Source organism: Alligator mississippiensis, chromosome 6, assembly GCF_030867095.1.
Source record: "Alligator mississippiensis isolate rAllMis1 chromosome 6, rAllMis1, whole genome shotgun sequence".
Lineage (NCBI taxonomy): Eukaryota > Metazoa > Chordata > Crocodylia > Alligatoridae > Alligator > Alligator mississippiensis.
In genome coordinates this window covers 58236454-58255445 of record NC_081829.1, presented here as the reverse complement: position 1 = coordinate 58255445, position 18992 = coordinate 58236454, and the positions used below count along the sequence as shown (strand labels likewise).

Sequence of the window (18992 nt, the reverse complement as noted above, 5' to 3'; positions counted from 1 at the left end):
AAACTCTTAGAAGACCCACTCTGGACCGATGTAGTTTTGCCTATCACATCTACCTCCGGTACTGAAGTAAACCCATTCCTCGCGTGGCTTCATGAAAATTGGGGCCATCCGGGACCGCGAGCTTGCCATCAACGTTGGCGCCAAACCATTATGGATCCGGCCTCTTATGGAGTTGGGCACGATTGGCAAAAGGTAGCTCAGGCCTGTGAGATATGTGCTAAGGAGAAGTGTCATCGAACTAAACATCAACTTGGAGCTTTCGACTCTTCGCAGTTCCAGGCGGGAAAAGTCTGGCAGGTAGATCTGCTAGGGCCCCTCCCAGGGTCTAAGCCGCCAAATAAAGGATTAGTCGTTGTTGACTTGGGAACGAGACAGTTACAAGTCATTCCCTTACGAAAAAGCAATGCCACTGCTATTATTTCTGCTTTAACTGCTGTATTTGCTACTTGGCAACCTCCTCATGAGATTCAGTCTGATGGGGGACCCCCTTTTAACTCTAATGCTCTAGACAAATTTGCTCGTCTTCACAATGTAGCATGGCATCTCCATCTGCCGTACCACCCGCAGTCCAATGGCATTGTAGAAAGACATATAGGCCTGTACAAAGAACAACTTCATCTCAGAGAAGGAGGGACGTTTAAAATCTGGATTAAATTCAATCATGATGTTCTCATCTCACTGAACACCTCAAAACCGTTATGGGACAAAGCTAATGTCAAGAAACCTCTACCTTGGGAACCTAAGTTCCAACCAGATGAGTTAGTATGGATCTCAATACTGCACCCCTGCCAAGCTCACCCGCAAGTTCATAAGGGAACGGTTCTACGATCGGGACAGTATCCTAATACCTATTCTGTCCAATTAGAGGAAAAGCCCGATCGTCCTCCTATTATCGTTCATCACAACTGGATGACTCGTTATTCCGATGTTCACCTAGTATCCTTATAGTGAATTCAATTACGATTCCCTTTTGTTTTGTTTTGTTGTTGTTTTCTTTCTTTAAAGGCCTAACCTCAACAAAGCAGAAATCTACAACCGCTCGATTGTGAGATCCACCAAGCTCCCAACTGTGGTTCCTTTGAGTCAACGTAGTGACGGCCATGGAGAGGGCACCGAGGCAGCAAATGTCCGTCGGGTCAGAGCTCGCTCTGGCGCTGCTTCTCTCTCATTTCTGTTGCGGTGTATTAGTTAAACCTGTTGTTGATCCATATGTAACAGCAGTTTGGGGGAAGAATGTCACATTAAAATGTATGATTGACATGAATGAAACCATAATACAAGTTTCATGGGAAAAGATACATGATAAAAGTGCACAAACTATTGTTGTGCATCATCCTGAATATGGGGTCTCTGTTCAAAGAAAATACCATGGGAGGGTGTTATTTAGAAGTTCTTCGCCCATTGATGCGACGATCAGTCTGTATAATGTGAGTTTCTATGACGAAGGAAAGTATATATGCAAAGTAACTACATTCCCACTGGGAAATACACAATCGTTAACAATTGTAACTGTACTTGTTAAGCCCACTGTAAGTTTCACCAAGGGGCCAAATTCTCTAATAGATGATGGAAAGTGGGCAGGGGCAGCCACTTGTACAGCAGCCATTGGGAAACCCGCTGCAAATATAATTTGGGAAGGAGACTTTGGTAAAATGGAATATAATTCAATTTCCTTTCCAAATAGAACAGTAACAGTTATAAGCCGATATAAGATCATTCCCACTAAATTTGCGAAGGGAAGGCATATAACTTGTATTGTGAAACACCCAGCTTTGGACAGGGAAATAAGGTATTCTCATGTACTAGACATCCAATATGCTCCTGAAGTGTCAATAACTGGCTATAATAAGAATTGGTTTGTTGGACAAAGAAATGTTCAACTTAAGTGCAATGCTAATTCTAACCTACCACCTATAAAGTTTACCTGGGCTAGACTAGATGGACAATGGCCTAAAGGCTTACTGTCTGTAAACAGTGCTCTGCATTTCAATAGCCCATTAACCCACAATCATGGCAGGACTTACATTTGTAGGGTGATAAATTCCCTTGGTCAAAGAAGCGATCCAAAGACTATTCATGTATTAGATCTTTCTACCATCACTACCACACGATCACCCACCGTTTCATGGTATCCTTCAACTAATAGCATTACGGGCTTAGCGTCAGCATTCACCCTAACAGTAATGCAGGGACACAATTGGGGTACCATCATCGGTAGTGCAGTGGGTGGAACTCTCTTTCTAATACTTGGAAGTATTTTAATTGGCATTGTCTGCTATGGGAGAAGACGGATGTCTCACGGTAACTATTTTGTTATGAACCGCATTTCACTGACTGATAAAAGAGGGGAGTCCCAAACAGATGTTCTCCAATCAGATGATGACCAATAGTTGTTCTTATATGTTTAAGTTATTGTGTTTTACAGTTTGTTTAAAAGACTGGTCTGAAAAATTGTTTGTTTATATATATATTTGTTGGTTGCTTAAGTTTTGTAAGGCCAGTAAATCCTTAGACGAAAATTCCTTATAACATGCTCATGTGTCTAAAATTCCAGTTGTGCCGTCAGCAAGGGGGCATGTCACAACCCAATGATTTTAGTGCCTCGGCACGATGGAATTTTCCCGCCACACGAGAGTCTCTGCGCACAGCAAAAGTTTTCTGTTGCAACAGAAAACTCCGGTGCAAGAGAGTTCCCGCCATTCGTATGCAAATTTGTGTCCCACTATTGGCCAGTTCTAAATTATTCCTACGTGGCGGCTAGCAATTGGCTTGTTAGCCGTATAAAATTCTGTGCGACTTCTGCCCAAGTCGGAGAACTTTGAGCACGCTGCAGAGTGCCTTTGAAGATTCCTGACACGTGGCTGAGCTGATCGATAGCCTGATCAACTATCGATTTGTCTCCCCATCGCCGAGTGCCATCCCTCGACGTACCCTTTCCCTGCCGGCCTGGTTCGTGTATGGATTAGCTGGCCTGAGCCTTGCCAGCTGGAGCAACTCGCGTAGTTGTTTAAGCGACCGGACCACCTGCGTCGCGGCTACTAGCGGCGTAAGTAAAGCTTTTTTGCAACCAATATGCTTTGTCTGCCTCTCCATTCACCAGCCCGCCCAACGACCGAGTAATTTCTAGATCACCTCAAGTCAGCCCCGGCCGTCTGAGACATATGGAAGGGGGCTGTTCCTACTACACTTCTGCAGAACCCCCACTGTACATGTAACTGTGATACCCAAAAGCCTGGGTAGGTCTATCCCAATCATGCAATTGGTCCAATAAAAGGTGTCACCCACAAAAATTATTCTCCCTTGCATGTTTCCTGGACCATTGTGGCTACAACATCACTACAATACTATAAAAACATGTAAATATAGCACTTTAAAAAGTCCATCCAGCTCTCACCAGCCATCAAGCAGAAGACACCTAAACAATTCACAAACAGAAAGGTAACTAAAATACAATAAATCCACTGAAAAATATTAATTTTCCCCGAAACTTGAGGGATGTGCCCTCCCCTTGTAAAATAAGTTTGGGTCAGTTTCCTAGTGTGATATAGCTACACCATGGTTTCAGAGTATAAGCCAATTTTTTGTAGAAATAGGTCACTTCCCAGCTATGGTGCACAGGATTGGAACATGGTATATTTTCTCCAAATAACTTAATCTTTCATTTCTATAAATCAGTGTAAAACTCCTGTTTCCCTTAAAAAATGTTTAACACAGATAGGAAAACTCTGTTAGTTCCCCTAAAAGGACAGGTCTTGTAGCTAAACCTCTGGGCTGTGCTTGCAAGGAAACTAGGATCAAATCCCAGTTGTGTCATAGATGTCCCCTGTAACCTTGGGAAAATCTGTCTGTGCCTTCATTTTTCCATTTCAAGTGAGGATATGAATATTGCAAGAGGGAAGGATTTTTGTGGGAGATAGCTTTTATTGGACCAATTGAATAGTTGGGAGGGACACAGACAAGCTTTCAGGTACCACCTTTCCTCATGTACATTCTCCATTTTTTCACGTTTTATCTTTATATAGACCAGAGGTTTCCAAACTTTTTATTATGTACCCTCTTCCAGATTTACCAGCTGCCCACATACCCCTACCAGCGTATTTGTATTTTTGTATTTTAACCCCTTAGATGCCAAGTATTATTATAATGAAAATGAAATCTGCCATTACACAATTTCTCCTACGTACCACCCAGAAATATCTTGCATAACCTCATGGGTACATGTACCACAGTTTAGGAATCTCTGTTATAGACTATAGTCTATTCTGAGTGGGGACTGTTTCCTCCTATGTTGATATGCAGTAGGGCTGTGTGAAATTTCGCCGGCTGTTTTGTTCCAACATTGTTTCAACCTATTTCAAGGTCAAAACAGCAAAATTGGAACAAAACAAAGCCAGTTGAAATAGCCTCAAAATAAAACAAGCCTGGTCAAAATGTTTCGAAAGTCAAAATGTTTTGACCATAAGGTGGGGATGGGAAATCAGTCCAGCTGGTCTGATTTCCAATCCCCAGTGCAAGATCCGGCATCCCCATCCACTCGATTGCACCGGGGGCGGGAGGCAGCCCATCCAGGCTGCTTCCTGGGGCCCTGTGCTTGATTATGCCAGGGCTGGGTGGCAGCCCAGCTGGGCTGCTTCCTGCCCCCGGCGTGATCAAGTGCGGGGCCCCGGGAGCAACCCAGCTGGGCTGCCATCCACCCCCAGTGGAATCAAGCGCGGGGCCCTAGGAAGCAGCTTGGCTGGGCTGCCTCCCGCCCCAGTGCAATGTAGCCCTGGGGATGGCAAGTCAGCCCAGCTGGTATGACTTCCCATCCCCAGAGAAACTTGAAACAGCATCAAAACAGCCTTGCTGTTTCAACTTAAAGTGAAATTTGAGATGAAACACTGTTCCCTCAAACCATCAAAACTCAAGGTGAAATGGAATAGTTGCTGTTTGGCACAGCCCTAATATGCAGCACCTAGCATGGGGGTGAGGATTAAGATAATATTGCAATACAAATAAATAACAGCTCTATAGACTACTAATCAGATACATAAATTCAGAACCCAGAGACTATGCAGAGGTACCTTCCCCACAGAACTGAGACTTTACTAGAAACTAGTCTGATCCTGCAAGGTGCTAAACACCATTAACTTCTACTCAAGGTCAGAGCCTTTGAATACCTCAAAAACATAGGTACTACACAATAAAAGAAAAAATAGTAATGACTGAGGGAATGAGGGGTGCAGATACTAAAAACTGCTTGACTATAAAAATGACAGCAATAAAAGACAGGCATTGGGAATCAAGGAACTGGCCATCCTCCATACCATTTTATTTATGATTCACACTTGTTTTCAGAGTGGCCTAATATAACTTTTCAATGCATATTTGTGTCAGTCAAGTCTAAGACCTAGAAATTGTTTCCCCATCTCCTACATCTTACAGGGCTGCTTCTTGAAATGGCAAATCTGGAGTGTAGGTATTTGAACAAAAGAAAGCAGTAACAACTAGAAATGTAACTGTTATTAAATATGCATAAAGGACCTACTCACCATGTGCCCTGCTAGCAGACACTAGGCAATGAGCCCCCTTTGCCCCTGCAATCTGGAGGGAGACTTGCAAAGATACTTCACTTCTGTTATAAAACCTGTTTACTTTGTGCCTTTTTTGTGTCAAGGTTGCTAGGTTACACTTTTTGTGACAACAGTAAAACTCCCCCTCCCCTTCCTTCTTCCAGTTTTTCCATTTTCCCTCTTTGACACCTCCCCAACAGGCTGTCAAATAATCTCCTTGGGTTTTTTTTTCCGTGCCAGTCTCCATTTCAACTGCTCTCCATAGTTACTTCTCAAGGCTTTCAATAGGAGATGTAAGTAAGATCAACCTGGGTGTGTCAAAGTGGCAAAAGAAAATTACAGTACTCTGTGATCAAACCTAAGGAAGACTAGACCCTAAACAGGCTACATATGCCTCTTTTAGGCCAGATAACCTTGAGAAAGATCTATACAACTTTAATTTCTACTGGGATTTGTTATTCTGTTGCTTTGTTTCTCTCTTGAGTGCAGTAGCATACCTAGTACTTCACTTCTACAGAGACAAAATTTGCTTCTTGAGGCCAGGAACAATTTTAAACCATTCCCTTGCTAATTTGAAAACACTATGGGCATGTGAGTGGGAATGTGCATTCCCCATGGACAACTAGCAGTGGTACATATTTGTGCTGCTGCTGCTAGTTGTTTCTGGGGAATGCCTCTGCATGCACACGGTGGTGAATGGGAAGTTGCCCTAGGTGGGGTAGGGGATACTGGTACCAGCACCTGCACTGGACCCAGCAGCCTTAGCTGGAGTTCTGGGGGCTTTCTGGGGCTCCAGCAGTGATGATCCTGCTGCATGGAGCCTGGCCAGCAACTGGAGCATGGCTGTGGCTGGCCATGCTCCGGTTTTGGGTCATGCACACTGTTGCCTTGTGAGCTGTCCCACTTATTTCTGGTGTGGTTTTTTTGACACTGGGATCTCCCAGTGTCCAAAAACCTGCTGATACAAATTAGCTGTGCAGCGAACACCTGCAGATGTGGTGTGGGTGGTTTATGGCTCCGCAGACAGGTCTGTGGGGCTGCAAACCGCACGTACGTGCTTGTCTGGATGTGTCCTAGGGATGCAAAGTGTGAGACAATTTCTCTGTGTACTTTCTCTGGAATTATTAATTTAGACACCTGGCAAACAAACAGGGAGACAGATATTTAAACAAATGAAACGCATGCTACACTAGACAGCTGTCACCACTGAGAAGTATATAAGCTCAACCACAGAGTAGGCACACGGTATATGTGCTAGGGCTGTACGAGGTTTTGGACCGTGCTTTGGAACCAGAGAAGCTTTGGATGCTTTGGTGTCTGAAGCAGCACGTCCAGATCGAAGCACTGGCTTTGTTAGGCTTTCTGAAGTGCTTTGGAGCTTCCGAAGAGCTTCAGAAAAGTTTTGGAGCCGCTTCAGAGATCCGGCCATAGGGTATAATGGAGAATCAATGAAATATCTATAACTTTGTTGTTTTTTGTCTGATTTGGATGAAATTTGCAGGGGAGGTAGCCTCTGCTGAGATCACGAAGTCTGCCAAGTTTTAAGAAGATAGATGCAGGAGTTTGGGGGGAACTGTACCCCAAATTCTTGAAAGAAAACTCATGTCATGTCTATGTGTACAACACGGGGGGGGGGGGGGGAACTGCAGGGATGGTAGCCCCTGGTGAGGCCACAAAGATGGCCAAGTTTCAAGAAGATAGGTGCAGGGGTTTGGGGGAAACTTTACCTCAAGCTGCTGACAGGCAAAACTCGTGACGTAGATGGATGACCCTGTGTGTGTTAAGCCACAATGGGCTGAAAACTGCAGGGTTGGTGGCCCCTGCTGAGGCCACCAAGGAGATATCAAGGAGATAACTGCAGCGGTTTGGGGGAAACTGCACCTCAAGCTGTGGACAAGCAAAACTCGTGACATGGGTGACAGTGTGTGTGTTAAGGCGCAGCAGGATGAAAGCTGCAGGGATGGTAACCTCTGCTGCGGCCATGAAGCTTGCCAGCTGTCAAGGAGATAGGTGCAGGGCTTCTGGGTTCTGGGGCCCTGCACCTCTAGCTGCTGACAGGCAAAACTCGTGACATGGGTGCTTGTGCAACTGTGTCTGTCTTGGGGCCGGGAACTTCTGCAGGCTGCTAAGCTGCTGTGTTACTAGTTACCAATCAATCATGATTCACTCAGGGACCAGCTCAATACACAGTTGCTAGCTAATGTAACCAGTTAATTAACAACAATTAACACCTACAAAACCACAGACTGTATTGATTATTTCCTCTCCTTAGTCTGTGGTTTTGTAGGTGTTAATTGCAGCAGTTGCACAAGCACCCATGGCATGAGTTTTGTCTGTCAGCTGATAGAGGTGGAGGGCCCCAGAACCCAGAAAGCCTTGCACTTATCTCCTCTACAGCTGGCAGGCTTCGTGGCCACAGCAGGGGCCACCACCCCTGCAGTTTTCAGCCCACTGCACCTTAACACACACAGGGTCATCTATATCATGAGTTTTGCCTGTCAGCAGCTTGAGGTGCAGTTCCCCTCAAGCCCCTGCACTGACTTGAAACTTGGCAGGCTTTGTGGCCTCATCAGGGGCTACCACCTCTGCAGTCTTCACCCCACTATGGTGTAACACATAGATGGGACATGAGTTTTGCTTTCAAGAATTTGGGGTGCAGTTCCCCCCAAACCCCTGTACCTATCTCCTTGACACTTGCCAGGCTTTGTGGTCTCAGCAGAGGCTACCACTTCTGCAAGTTTAATCCAACTCAGACAAAAAACAACAAAGTTATAGATATTTCATTGATTCCCCATTATACCCTATGGCTGGATCTCTGAGGTGGCTCTGAAGCTTCGGAGCTGCTTCTGCTGGATCAAAGTGGGAACCCGGTCCAGAGCTCCAGATTGGATCCCTGGCATCTGAAGCAGCTGGATCTGAAGCCGGATTGAATAGCTGCCTACTCGCACAGGCCTAATATGTGCATATGTAAAACCATACTATCTTCCTCCAAGAACAAACTGTTCCAATACACGCACGTTCAGATGAAAAAAAAAGAAACTTGTGCTTTTTGGCAAGTCAGTAAGAGAAAGAAAGGTGTTATGTCTCTAGCAGGCAAAGTCAGAGGTGATTTTGTGGAAGTTCTCCAGACTCTGAAACAGATATCTGTAAGTTACCTTGACTAACATTTTAATGACTGAGAGAACAGGATTCTTAGGCAGAAAGAAAGAAATATTTGGCAAAAATTGCTATAGAAGGACACCACAAGAAAGAATAAGGGTGAGTTAGAATCATTGGTGATGTGTAGGGGGTGCACATGCACCCCCTGAACATGGCAGTGCACCCCCTACGAAAAGGCGTTGCCGATACTGCCAGTGGTATCTGCGGGCAGTCCATGATTGCCCTGGCCACCGCTGCCGCTACTGGCAGCATCTGCAGGGGGTCACCGACCACCAGTTGGCGCTGGTCACCCCTTCCCCACCCCACCACTAACAGCACCACAGCTGCCTGCAGGAGCTCCCCACTTACTGCCGCCACGCTCCCACAGCTGCCAGCACTGCCACTGCCTGCTGGAGCTCGCCGTGCCCCCCAGCTTCTGGGGGCACGCGGGGTTCATGGTTAGAATCATAGAAAAGTAGGGTTGGAAGGGACCTTGGGAGATCACCTAGTCCAACCCCCTGCTCAAAGCAGGACCATCCCCAACTATATCATCCCAGCCAAGGCTTTATCTATATAATCATAGCTTTGTATATGGAATCATAAGCAGGTTGCTGGATTTCAATAGCAGGAATCTGGGCTGAAATTTGTATGAAACAACCATCTTGATAGGATAGAACTTTACCTTTTCTAAGAAGATAAATTTCATTTTTCTTTCACACATTAGCCAAAGTGGACTGAAGATTGCAGAGAGACAGATGGATACACTCTGCTATTATAGTGACAGTTACACAAGCAAGGATAAGTTGTATATCAACTACCAATCTTTGTGCTTCAATGCACAAGCTGATCACCAGTTGCAGTGAGGAAACTACCTCCCCAATGACCTGACAAACATAACCTTTCACACATATAGGTATTTTCATCTTCTCCTGCAACGTTCAGTAGAGGCTCATGTCAAGGAAAGGACATTGAATTAGATAGAACATTGTTATTACTTGGGGTTGCAGTATGTTTCCATGGCCAAATTATTAGCTCATAGTAAGAGTACAGTATGTACTAGCATGAATCTATTTGTACGCTGCATCAGAATTAAGGTCTACCAGTTTTAAACTTAAACTCATTAATACACCAGATGTTACAGATCTTTAGGTATGTATTGCAGACTGGTATTTTAACAGGCATGGTTGTTGCTTTTGAATCATGTTCCCTTGCAAATGAGAGGGGTCTTTCCCACTAGCACTTCTGAATGGCATCTTCCCCTTTAGTTGCCACAAATACCAGACTACAGTCATAGTACTAAGGGGGCTTTGTTTCATTCATCAGCCTGAGAAACATTCAAGGCTGTTATGGTTTTTCCAGTTTTGTATACTTTTCTTATTAATACTCTTACCAGTAATAAAATAGGCAAAATATTCTGGCACATTTTAAGTGTTCTGCTTTGATGAAGAGGATAGGGAAGGATTTGGTTTTTGTTTATAAACTGCTGAGTGCATTCTTTTGAACTTCTGAAGGGCTTCACCAGACAAGAAATTTGCTCCTTTTATAGGATCATTTAAAAAAATATTAGTTAAAGTAGCAGTCAAATTTTAGTAGCCTAGTGAATGGGATGGATTGCAGCACCAGCCAGTGTTTCTTCTCCAGGGAAGAAGTTCTTTAGAAAGGCCAATACCTGTAGGAGAAAATAATTAATTGAGCACCTGAAGGCAGTCCAGCCTGGGAGAAGCTACAAGGTTCTATGCTCAGTGGCAGTTGTAAACTATAGAGATCACATGTGAATCCATCTGCAGTTCCCTATTGTGATAGGGGGAAGATCATGTGGCCAGTTGTAGTGCTGGCCCACCCTTCTGTCTAGGGCAGTCCATCCTGTCTTTCCTGCCATGACTTGCTGTTCAATAATACAAGAGGCAATAAGCGGGAGGTTGTCCATTTAATGCCCCAATGCCATGGGGTCTACACATGGCTCAGCCTTCCCTTACCATGTCCCATGCCTCACAGACGGAATCCAAAATTACAGTTGCTCTGGACAGGAGCTGGGCCAGACTGCCCCTTTCAGGGCCTCACACACTCGTCTCATTCGTTCTGCCCCCTCTCACAGGGCCTTATTCACTCTGCTTCCTCTCACAGGGCCTCTTTCATGCCACCCTTCATTGGGGCTCTCCCAACCTGCCCTGCTCCTCTTGAGTGGCTCCTTTGGGCCATCAGGCTTGCCTGCTTCCACTAAGGGCAATCCCACAGCCCTTTGGGTGCCTCCTACAGTGTACTCTGCAGGTGATGGTCCTTGTACCTAACACTAGGCTGACTCTAGCCACTAGCTCCTCACCGGGCACTAGGCTCTTCCTCCCTCTTTTCTGGGGCCACTCTTTACCCCCGCACTGGTGCTAACTCTACGTCCCCTTCCTAGGGCTTGGGGTCTTACACCCCCAGGGACTCAGGTGCCTTTCCCTCAGCATGCCTGGCCCCACTGTCAGTTCTGAGTGGTGGGGGCTAGGGTTATGAGGCACCCCTACCTGCCTTGCACTGGGGAGGCAACTGGCCTGGCATTTCTGGGGAGCTGCCCCACCACAGGGAACCCCACCAGGCCATCCTTCCCCAGCAGGGTGCAGTTTCAAGTCATACCTAGGACGAGGAGCCTCCTGCCATCGCCATAGCTCCTGCCCTTACCTTCAAGGTGTTCTTGAGCAGCTGCCCAGGCGGGTGTTGTTCTGCTGGCTCGGCCCTGATAGCCTGAGGTACAATGGAATTTGCTCAGCTCTGCCCTCCAATCACACCAATCACATGTTCCACTCTGGGTCATGTGACTGCCTCATCAGGGCTGGCCTGAACCTGCCAGCTGCCCTGCTGTCACTCAAAGCCCTTAAAGTGACAGGAACCAAAGGTGCTCTGTCACACCCATCTATATACACATTTTAGCTTTAATTAGGGATGCAAGAATAAGTATAGTGGTGGCTGGCCCAGAGTTCAGGATCAGCTTGGTGTGCAATAGCAGGTTCAGCTGTTCACTCCTGTGGTCAGCAGGAAATTTGACCTGCATATGCAGAGCACTTGTCACTGCCAGGTAGCACCCTCTGTAGCTGAATGACTATCTTGGAGGGTTTAAAGTTGCTATCTTTGTTCAAGGTACAGCTACAGTGATGGGAATCAAGCAGTTCCATGCTATTTTGGTTTCTTCTCTGCTCTTTTGGTTTTGACCTCTAGTCCCCCTGCCTCCTTCTTCACAGTCTGAGGGCAGGATAGGTAACTTCCTTTTTTCTCTTGAGCTAGTGTACTTGAAAATCCTTCTCTGTCCAAGACACCTAGTTGCTACTTAAAATTCTGTGTTAATAATCTCCCTTTAGCTTAACATTGATCATAGAGCATTGGGAGCATTTGGATTGTACTACAAAAATATGGTATATTCTGCAAGCAAAGCATTTCCTGAAATGAATAATTTTCAGGGGACTTTTCCACTGTAAGATATTGACAATCTCTTGGACCTTGAGACATGACCACTGATGCTAACACTACCTGTACAAGATAGTCCTGAGTGTTCCATCTTTCCTACATGGTTCATTAGTTTGTAATCTCAGCTATTGCAAGGGAAACCATTCTAATCTTGTCAATTGGAGATGCAACTGATTTTTCATTTAGTTTTAAAATAGGTTTTTAAGTTGGTCTGTGCTCCGCTATTGATTTGACTTCTTGATATAGTACGAGACTATTTAAGAAGATCTTTGCTACAGATATTTAATGCCCTTCTGCAAGGGTCAAAGAATAACATTTTTAGGGATGGGAGAAGGTGTCATACAAAGAAGTCTTCTTTAAACGTAGAGTATTACACTGCATTAAATTTTAAAAGCTATACCTTGAAGCTGACTCTCAGTGATAATTAAGCTCCTGAGTCACTTTTAAAAATGGCTGCTTAAATGTTTTTTAAAATGTTGCCCATAATCATGTTAAAATCAGAAGTGACTTTACAGCTCTGGTGCTAGTTAGAAGAACTTTATCTTTCTCATTCAACCCAGAGATTTTTAGCTAAAGGCAGAAGCTTTGCAGGTGTTTTTTCACAGAAATACTGTTCAGAGCAGTCAAGTATGAACAATTACTTTGTAGAACTGGGCCTTCTTTAGACAACTACAGTCCCTCCTCTTGCAAACCCCATGAATGCAACATTCTCCCTTTCTATCTTTCCAATTTGGAGAAATATATAGTTGTATTAGGGTTTGAGTTTTTCCTAAGCCCTTGAAAGGTGTCCTGTTTAAGGATGATCATCAGGACACAGTGGTATTGGCTGCTCCAATGGTCTAAAGATGGCTGTATTGGGTGGAAAAAAACCTGACTGAAGCAGATTTTGGAAAAACAAAACTTGCTTTTGATGTTTAACTGTTTCACTCATTCCTTCCTTTCTCAGTCAATCAATTTCCTCCTTCTCCAGGCAAAAAAGGGAGTGTTATTTTAAAGTATGGTATTCTGCTATTAAGCATATTCTTGTGCATATTTACAGCTATTGTTGTGACTGTGCACTGAGCTTGGTTGTCTGACATACTTGTTCTGTTCCCTGGTACAAAATGGCTATGAGCTACAAGAGACAGGAAGATGATTGTCTGGGTCCAAGAAATAGGGAATGAGAAAGCTTTACTTAATGGATCAACAAAATCCCTGTAAGGTGTCTTAAAAGTACTAAACAGATGTAAACTTAAACAGCAGTAGATACTGCACAAAACCATGTAGGTCAGAAGTACAAGCAGGGCAGAGGTGATTACTCACTGCCACTTCTCACCAGGCTTATCAAATCTACCTCTTCATATAGAATCATAGAAAGTTAGGTCTGGAAGGTACCTCAGGAGGTCATCTAGTTCACCCCCCTGCTCAAAGCAGGACCAGCCCCACCTAGATCATCCCAGCCAAAGCTTTGTCTAGCTGGGTTTTGAAAAATCCCAAAGATGGAGATTCCACAACTTCCACTTAACCCAGGAGGTGCACAGTCCCACCAGAGGAAATGCCCTGTTGGCCCTGGTCCTGGCCACAGGCGATGATCTGGTAAGGGGGTTCCAGGTCCTTGACCACCTGGGTGATAGCGATCATCGCTTGCTGGAATTCATCATCCAGTGCAGGGTGACAAGGGCCTGCAGCAAGGCAGTAGCCCTAGAATTCAAGAGGGCCAACTTCAACGAGTTGAGATTGGTTGGGAGAGGTGCTGGGGTTCTCGAGGGCAGGGGAACTCAATGACCAAGATGTGTGGTTGTTCCTTAAGGACATGATACTCAGGGCCCAAGGGGTGATGATCCCAACAAAAAGCAGGGGGGCAAGAGTGCCCAAAACCCGCCCTGGCTCACCAAGGATGTCTGGGAATGCCTGGTTGCCAAAAAGGCGGCATACACCCGGTGGAAGGGGGGGGCTATCTCCAAAGAGGAGTATACCTCCACTGCTCAGGCCTGTAGGGGGGCTGTTAGGAAAGCTAAGGCGGACATAGAGCTAGGACTAGCATCCAAGATCAAAGATAATAAAAAGTCCTTTTTCAAATATATAGGGAGGATGAAGAAGGCACCGGGAAACGTGGGGCCCCTGCAAGATATGCTGGGCAATCTGGTGGTTGCACCAGAGGAGAAGGCAGACCTTTTTAACAAATTCTTCACCTCCGTTTTCTTGTGCAGGGACCGGGACTCCCCCACCATGATTCAAGATGGACTCGAGGGGAACGCCTGAAGACCTAAGGTTGAGGAGGACCGGGTTAGAGTGCTTCTGGAGGGGCTGGACATGTTCAAATCAACAGGTCCAGATGCTCTCCACCCCAGGGTGTTGAGAGAGCTAGCGGGGGTTATTGCTGGGCCCTTGGCATGGCTTTACGAGCACTCATGGTGCTCGGGCCAGGTGCCAGACGATGGTCCCCATTTTTAAAAAAGGGAGGAGGGAGGACCCAGGCAACTATAGGCCCGTCAGTCTTACCTCAATCCTGGGGAAACTCTTTGAGAAGATCATCAAGAAGCGCATCTGTGATGGGCTGGCATCGGGGATGATGCTCAAGGGCAACCAGCACGGTTTCATTAGGGGCAGGTCATGTCAGACCAACCTGATTGCATTTTACGATCAGGTCACAAAAGCATTGGATGCAGGTGTCGCCGTGGATGTAGTCTTTCTGGACTTCAGCAAGGCCTTTGACACTGTCTCCCACCCCATCCTCATTAAAAAACTAGGCAACTGTGGCATTGATGCCTACACAGTCAGATGGATTGCAAATTGGCTGAAGGGTTGTACTCAGAGGGTGGTGGTGGACGGGTCATATTCGACCTGGGGGTAAGTGGGCAGCGGAGTCCCCCAGGGCTCGGTCCTTGGGCCATCACTGTTCAATTTCTTTATCAGCGATTTGGATGATGGGGTGAAAAGGAGCCTGTTCAAATTTGCTGATGATACCAAGATTTGGGGTGAGGTGGGCATGCTAGTAGGGAGGGAAAGACTGCAGCAAGACCTGGACAGGTTGCAGGGGTGGGCTAACAAGAACAGGATGGGTTTCAATACTGACAAATGCAGGGTGCTGCACTTGGGCAGTAGTAATCAGCAGCACAGTTACAAGATGGGAAGCTCCCTTCTTGAGAGCACAGAGGCAGAAAGGGATTTTGGAGTCATCATTGACTCCAAGATGAACATGGGCCGACAATGAGAGGTCATGGTCGGCAGGGCTAACCGAAACTTATCGTGCATCCACAGGTGCATTTCAAGTAGGACCAAGGAAGTGATCCTCCCCCTCTACGCGACACTGGTCAGGCCACAGCTGGAGTACTGTGTCCAGTTCTGGACACCCCACTTTAAGAGGGATGTGGACAACATTGAGAGGGTCCAGAGGAGGGCCAACTGCATGATCCGGGTGTAGCAGAAAGCCCCCTTTTCCTCTTCGCTGCATTTCCTCTCCCCTCTTTGGATATGTTTCTCTTCTTCTACCTTTTCTTCCTTACTCTTTCTTTCAGTATAAGATAAGGAATTGTGTTTTAAAGTTTGTATGTGTGTATTTTGTATCTCCCCTTGTATTTTGGTATTTTTATCTATTTGTGTGCCATGGCATTACTCTTCTTGTAGCTTATATTTTATACTCCTCACCTTTTAACTAAATGTGTTTAGTTTCAGAAGTAAGTTATACATTGTAACAATGTTAACAAGGGCCGGAATCAAACTGCCACTTCCCTGTATCAGGCAGGCCCCTGAAAGAGCGAGTGAATCAGTGATTGAATGCGTAACGCAATAGCTGGCAGCAATTAACACCTAGGAAAACCACAGATCAACCAATGGAAGAAATCAATAGAAGACAATGTAGCAACTGGGAAATCTCTAAACGTCACTGTTCAAGGGCTAGAAGCCCTGGTCTGAGTTAATCAATGCCGGGGACCAACTTTTGGGCTGAATATCTCCAGATTGGCCGCTCCCAGAGCCCTATTCAAAATTCATCAACGGACTCCCAAACCTGCACGTACATGCGGATGACCCCTGGGGCTGACAGATGCCATCCAGGAGCCACTGAGGGGGAAGTCCCATGAGGGTCAACGACCCCTGGATTGGGCAAACCTGAAAACTGGGGAGTCACCAAAGTCTGCCAAGGACAGATAAAAAGCAGTGAAAAGTGACCCTCAGCGGCGCCATCTTGATCTCCAACTTGGCCAGCACCCAACCTGTCCAGCCAGAAGGACCAGCCTGCGACCCCCTTCTGGAGGATAACACCACGCTGAAAGAAGCCTTGACTGGCCATCGACTGCAGACTCCAGCGCTTTTAGGATAGGTTACCTGACTCTTGTAGCTCGCTATTGTGTGTCTGCATGTGTGTGTGTGTGTGTGTGTGTGTGTGTGTGGGGACCAGCCCCAAGGTTTATGATTTAACTTCATTACAGTATTTCAATCCTACTAATAAACCAGAATTTTAAGGATCCTGAGTTGGACATTTATAGCCAACATGGGGACAGCAGGGCAGACCCTACAATGAGAGGCTACGGGACCTGAATCTGTTCAGCCTGCACAAGAGAAGGCTGAGGGGGGACCTGGAGACCGTATATAAACTCACTAGGGGGGACCAGAAGGGTTTGGGGGAGACTTTGTTTCCCCTAGCACTCCCCGGGATAACAAAGAATAATGGCCACAAGTTGTTGAAGAGTAGGTTTAGATTAGACATCCATAAGAACTACTTCACAGTTAGGGCAGCTAGGACCTGGAATTAACTTCCAAGGGAAGTGGTACTGGCTCCTACCCTGGGGGTCTTTAAGAAGCGGCTTGATGCCTACCTGGCTGGGGTCATTTGAGCCCAGTTTTCCTCCTGCCCAGGCAGGGGGTCAGACTTGAAGATCTACAAGGTCCCTTCTGACCCTACTTCTATGAATCTATGAATCTGTGATTCTCTGGATAACCTGTTCTAGTATTTTACTACCCTCCTAGTGAGAAAATTCTTCCAAACATCTAACCTAAACTTTCCTTGCTGCAGCCTGAGACCATTGCTCCTTGTTCTGTCATCTGCCACCCCTGAGAATAGCCTATGTCCATCCTCTTTCAACCCCACCTTCAGGTAGTTGAAGACTGGTATTAAGTCTCCTTTCAGTCTCTGCTTCTCTAAACTAAATAAGCCCAATTCCCCCATATGCAATAGAAAGATACAGAGATACTCTTCCAAGTTAACCACCTTATCCTGATATGCCAAATTAATCAAAGGATTTTAGAGATGACTCGATTGGAAGTAATTTAATAGAACAGAAAGCATAGGCAACGGAAGAGGGTGGCTAATAGGGTTTAGCCCCCCAAATGCGGGGCACTGGTAGGGCTGAAAGGCAGGCTGGCCACGGGATTCTGGCAGCTGCAGCAGGGGTGAGGGAAGGAGTGGGGCTAGGGAAGGGACAGGCACTGCACAGTTGGCGGGGTGCAGGACGGAGCTGAGAGTGACTAAGGTGGGGGATGTGGCTCCCACTGTTATGCACACCCCAGAAAGGCACAGGGGGTGGGGTGTGATCCCAGATCTACGTGGGGTAGGCTGAGGCTGCAGACTGGGGCCGCCTGGTAGGGGCTCCTCCCGGCAAGGGCTGGCTGAGGCTGTGCTTGGGGTGGGTGGCGGCGGTGCTCGGAGCAGGGCTACGGGAGGAGGGGGGCTGCAGTCACCCCAAAATTCACCGTATTCCCCCCAACCCCCACTCCCAGTGCTGCTACCTCCCACCAAGAGCACAGAGTGGCCTAAATCTGCACCTCTCCCCACTGGGAACAGCCCGGTGCAGTCTCAGCCCTAGCCCACAGACTCAGTCCACCCCACCCTGCCCTGCCCTGCCCTGCCCTGCCCCACCCTGTGCAGATCTTGGAGCACGTGTCCCCCATGCCCTCCTGAAGTGCGTGCAGCAGCAGGAACTGCCACCCCCTCCCTGAGCTGGATGCCCCCTGAACAAGCTGCTTGAGGCTCTGTCCCACTCCTGCCTAGGCTGTGCAGGGCCTGTCCCTGTCCCAGCCCCACTCCCTTCCCTTTCCCTCACAAATTTACCTCCTGGGTGGGGGCGCATGCGCACACGCACTCAGCCTCCCCCCCCCCCAAATAATTTTTTGTCCCTTCGCCTATGACAGAAAGGGATTTATGAAGGCTAGACACCATAATTAATATTGTATGATTCCTCCAGATATTTTTTCTAAATATAATTATCAATCCTGTATATCACTTTAGTATATTGAAGCTTGATGTGACTGTTTTGTCATGAAAGACCTTCATTTTTTCGCATCCCATGTGATTTTCTAATATCAAATTTTTCATTTGTGTATGTATGCCATTAAATTTTGCTAGATTTTCATGCCCAAATTAAGACTGTTTAAGGGGATCAAGCTTGCAGAAAGTGCTAAGCACTTACCACTAGAAAGAAAGCAAAACTGTAAAATAACACCCAATATCAGTAATCACTTTTCAAATTGTTGGCCTACATCTCTAAGCATCTTAACAGTTTTGGAAAGTATTAGGTTTGTTTTTTTTTGCCCTGAAACCAAGCAGTGAGGGCCAACCTTTTTAGCAGGTGTGCTACAAATCAGCTCTGCATCTTCCCTTGAATGCTACTCAGATCCCTTTCCCCCACCCCATCTGCAGCTTTACTTTCTGCTCCCTGTCCTCTCTGCCCCTATGTTGCCTGTTTGCTCCCCAATTTGCTGTCTGCCACACAGAAGTTGTGTGTGCCACTTGTGGCACCTCTGCTGCAGTTTGGCCACTCCTAATCTAGGGGAGTATGTTGCTATTAGCATTCCAGGTAGGTTAAGTACCTTTCTGAATATCAAAAAGAAGGATATATATATTGCAATTCTAGCATGACACATTTGCTAGTGCATGCTGGTGTT

At 46.3% G+C, this 18992-nt stretch overlaps 1 protein-coding gene across 2 annotated transcripts in view; it reads right to left on the bottom strand.

Moving 5' to 3' along the window:
- Positions 1 to 5623, bottom strand: part of TBATA (thymus, brain and testes associated) — a 28612-nt gene extending 22989 nt beyond the window's left edge. For both annotated transcript variants that reach the window (XM_019484337.2, XM_019484336.2), the window contains exon 1: positions 5532 to 5623. The gene's annotated coding sequence lies outside the window, so the exon portion shown is untranslated. The remainder of the gene's footprint in view (positions 1 to 5531) is intronic.
- Between the last annotated feature and the right edge of the window lie 13369 nt (positions 5624 to 18992).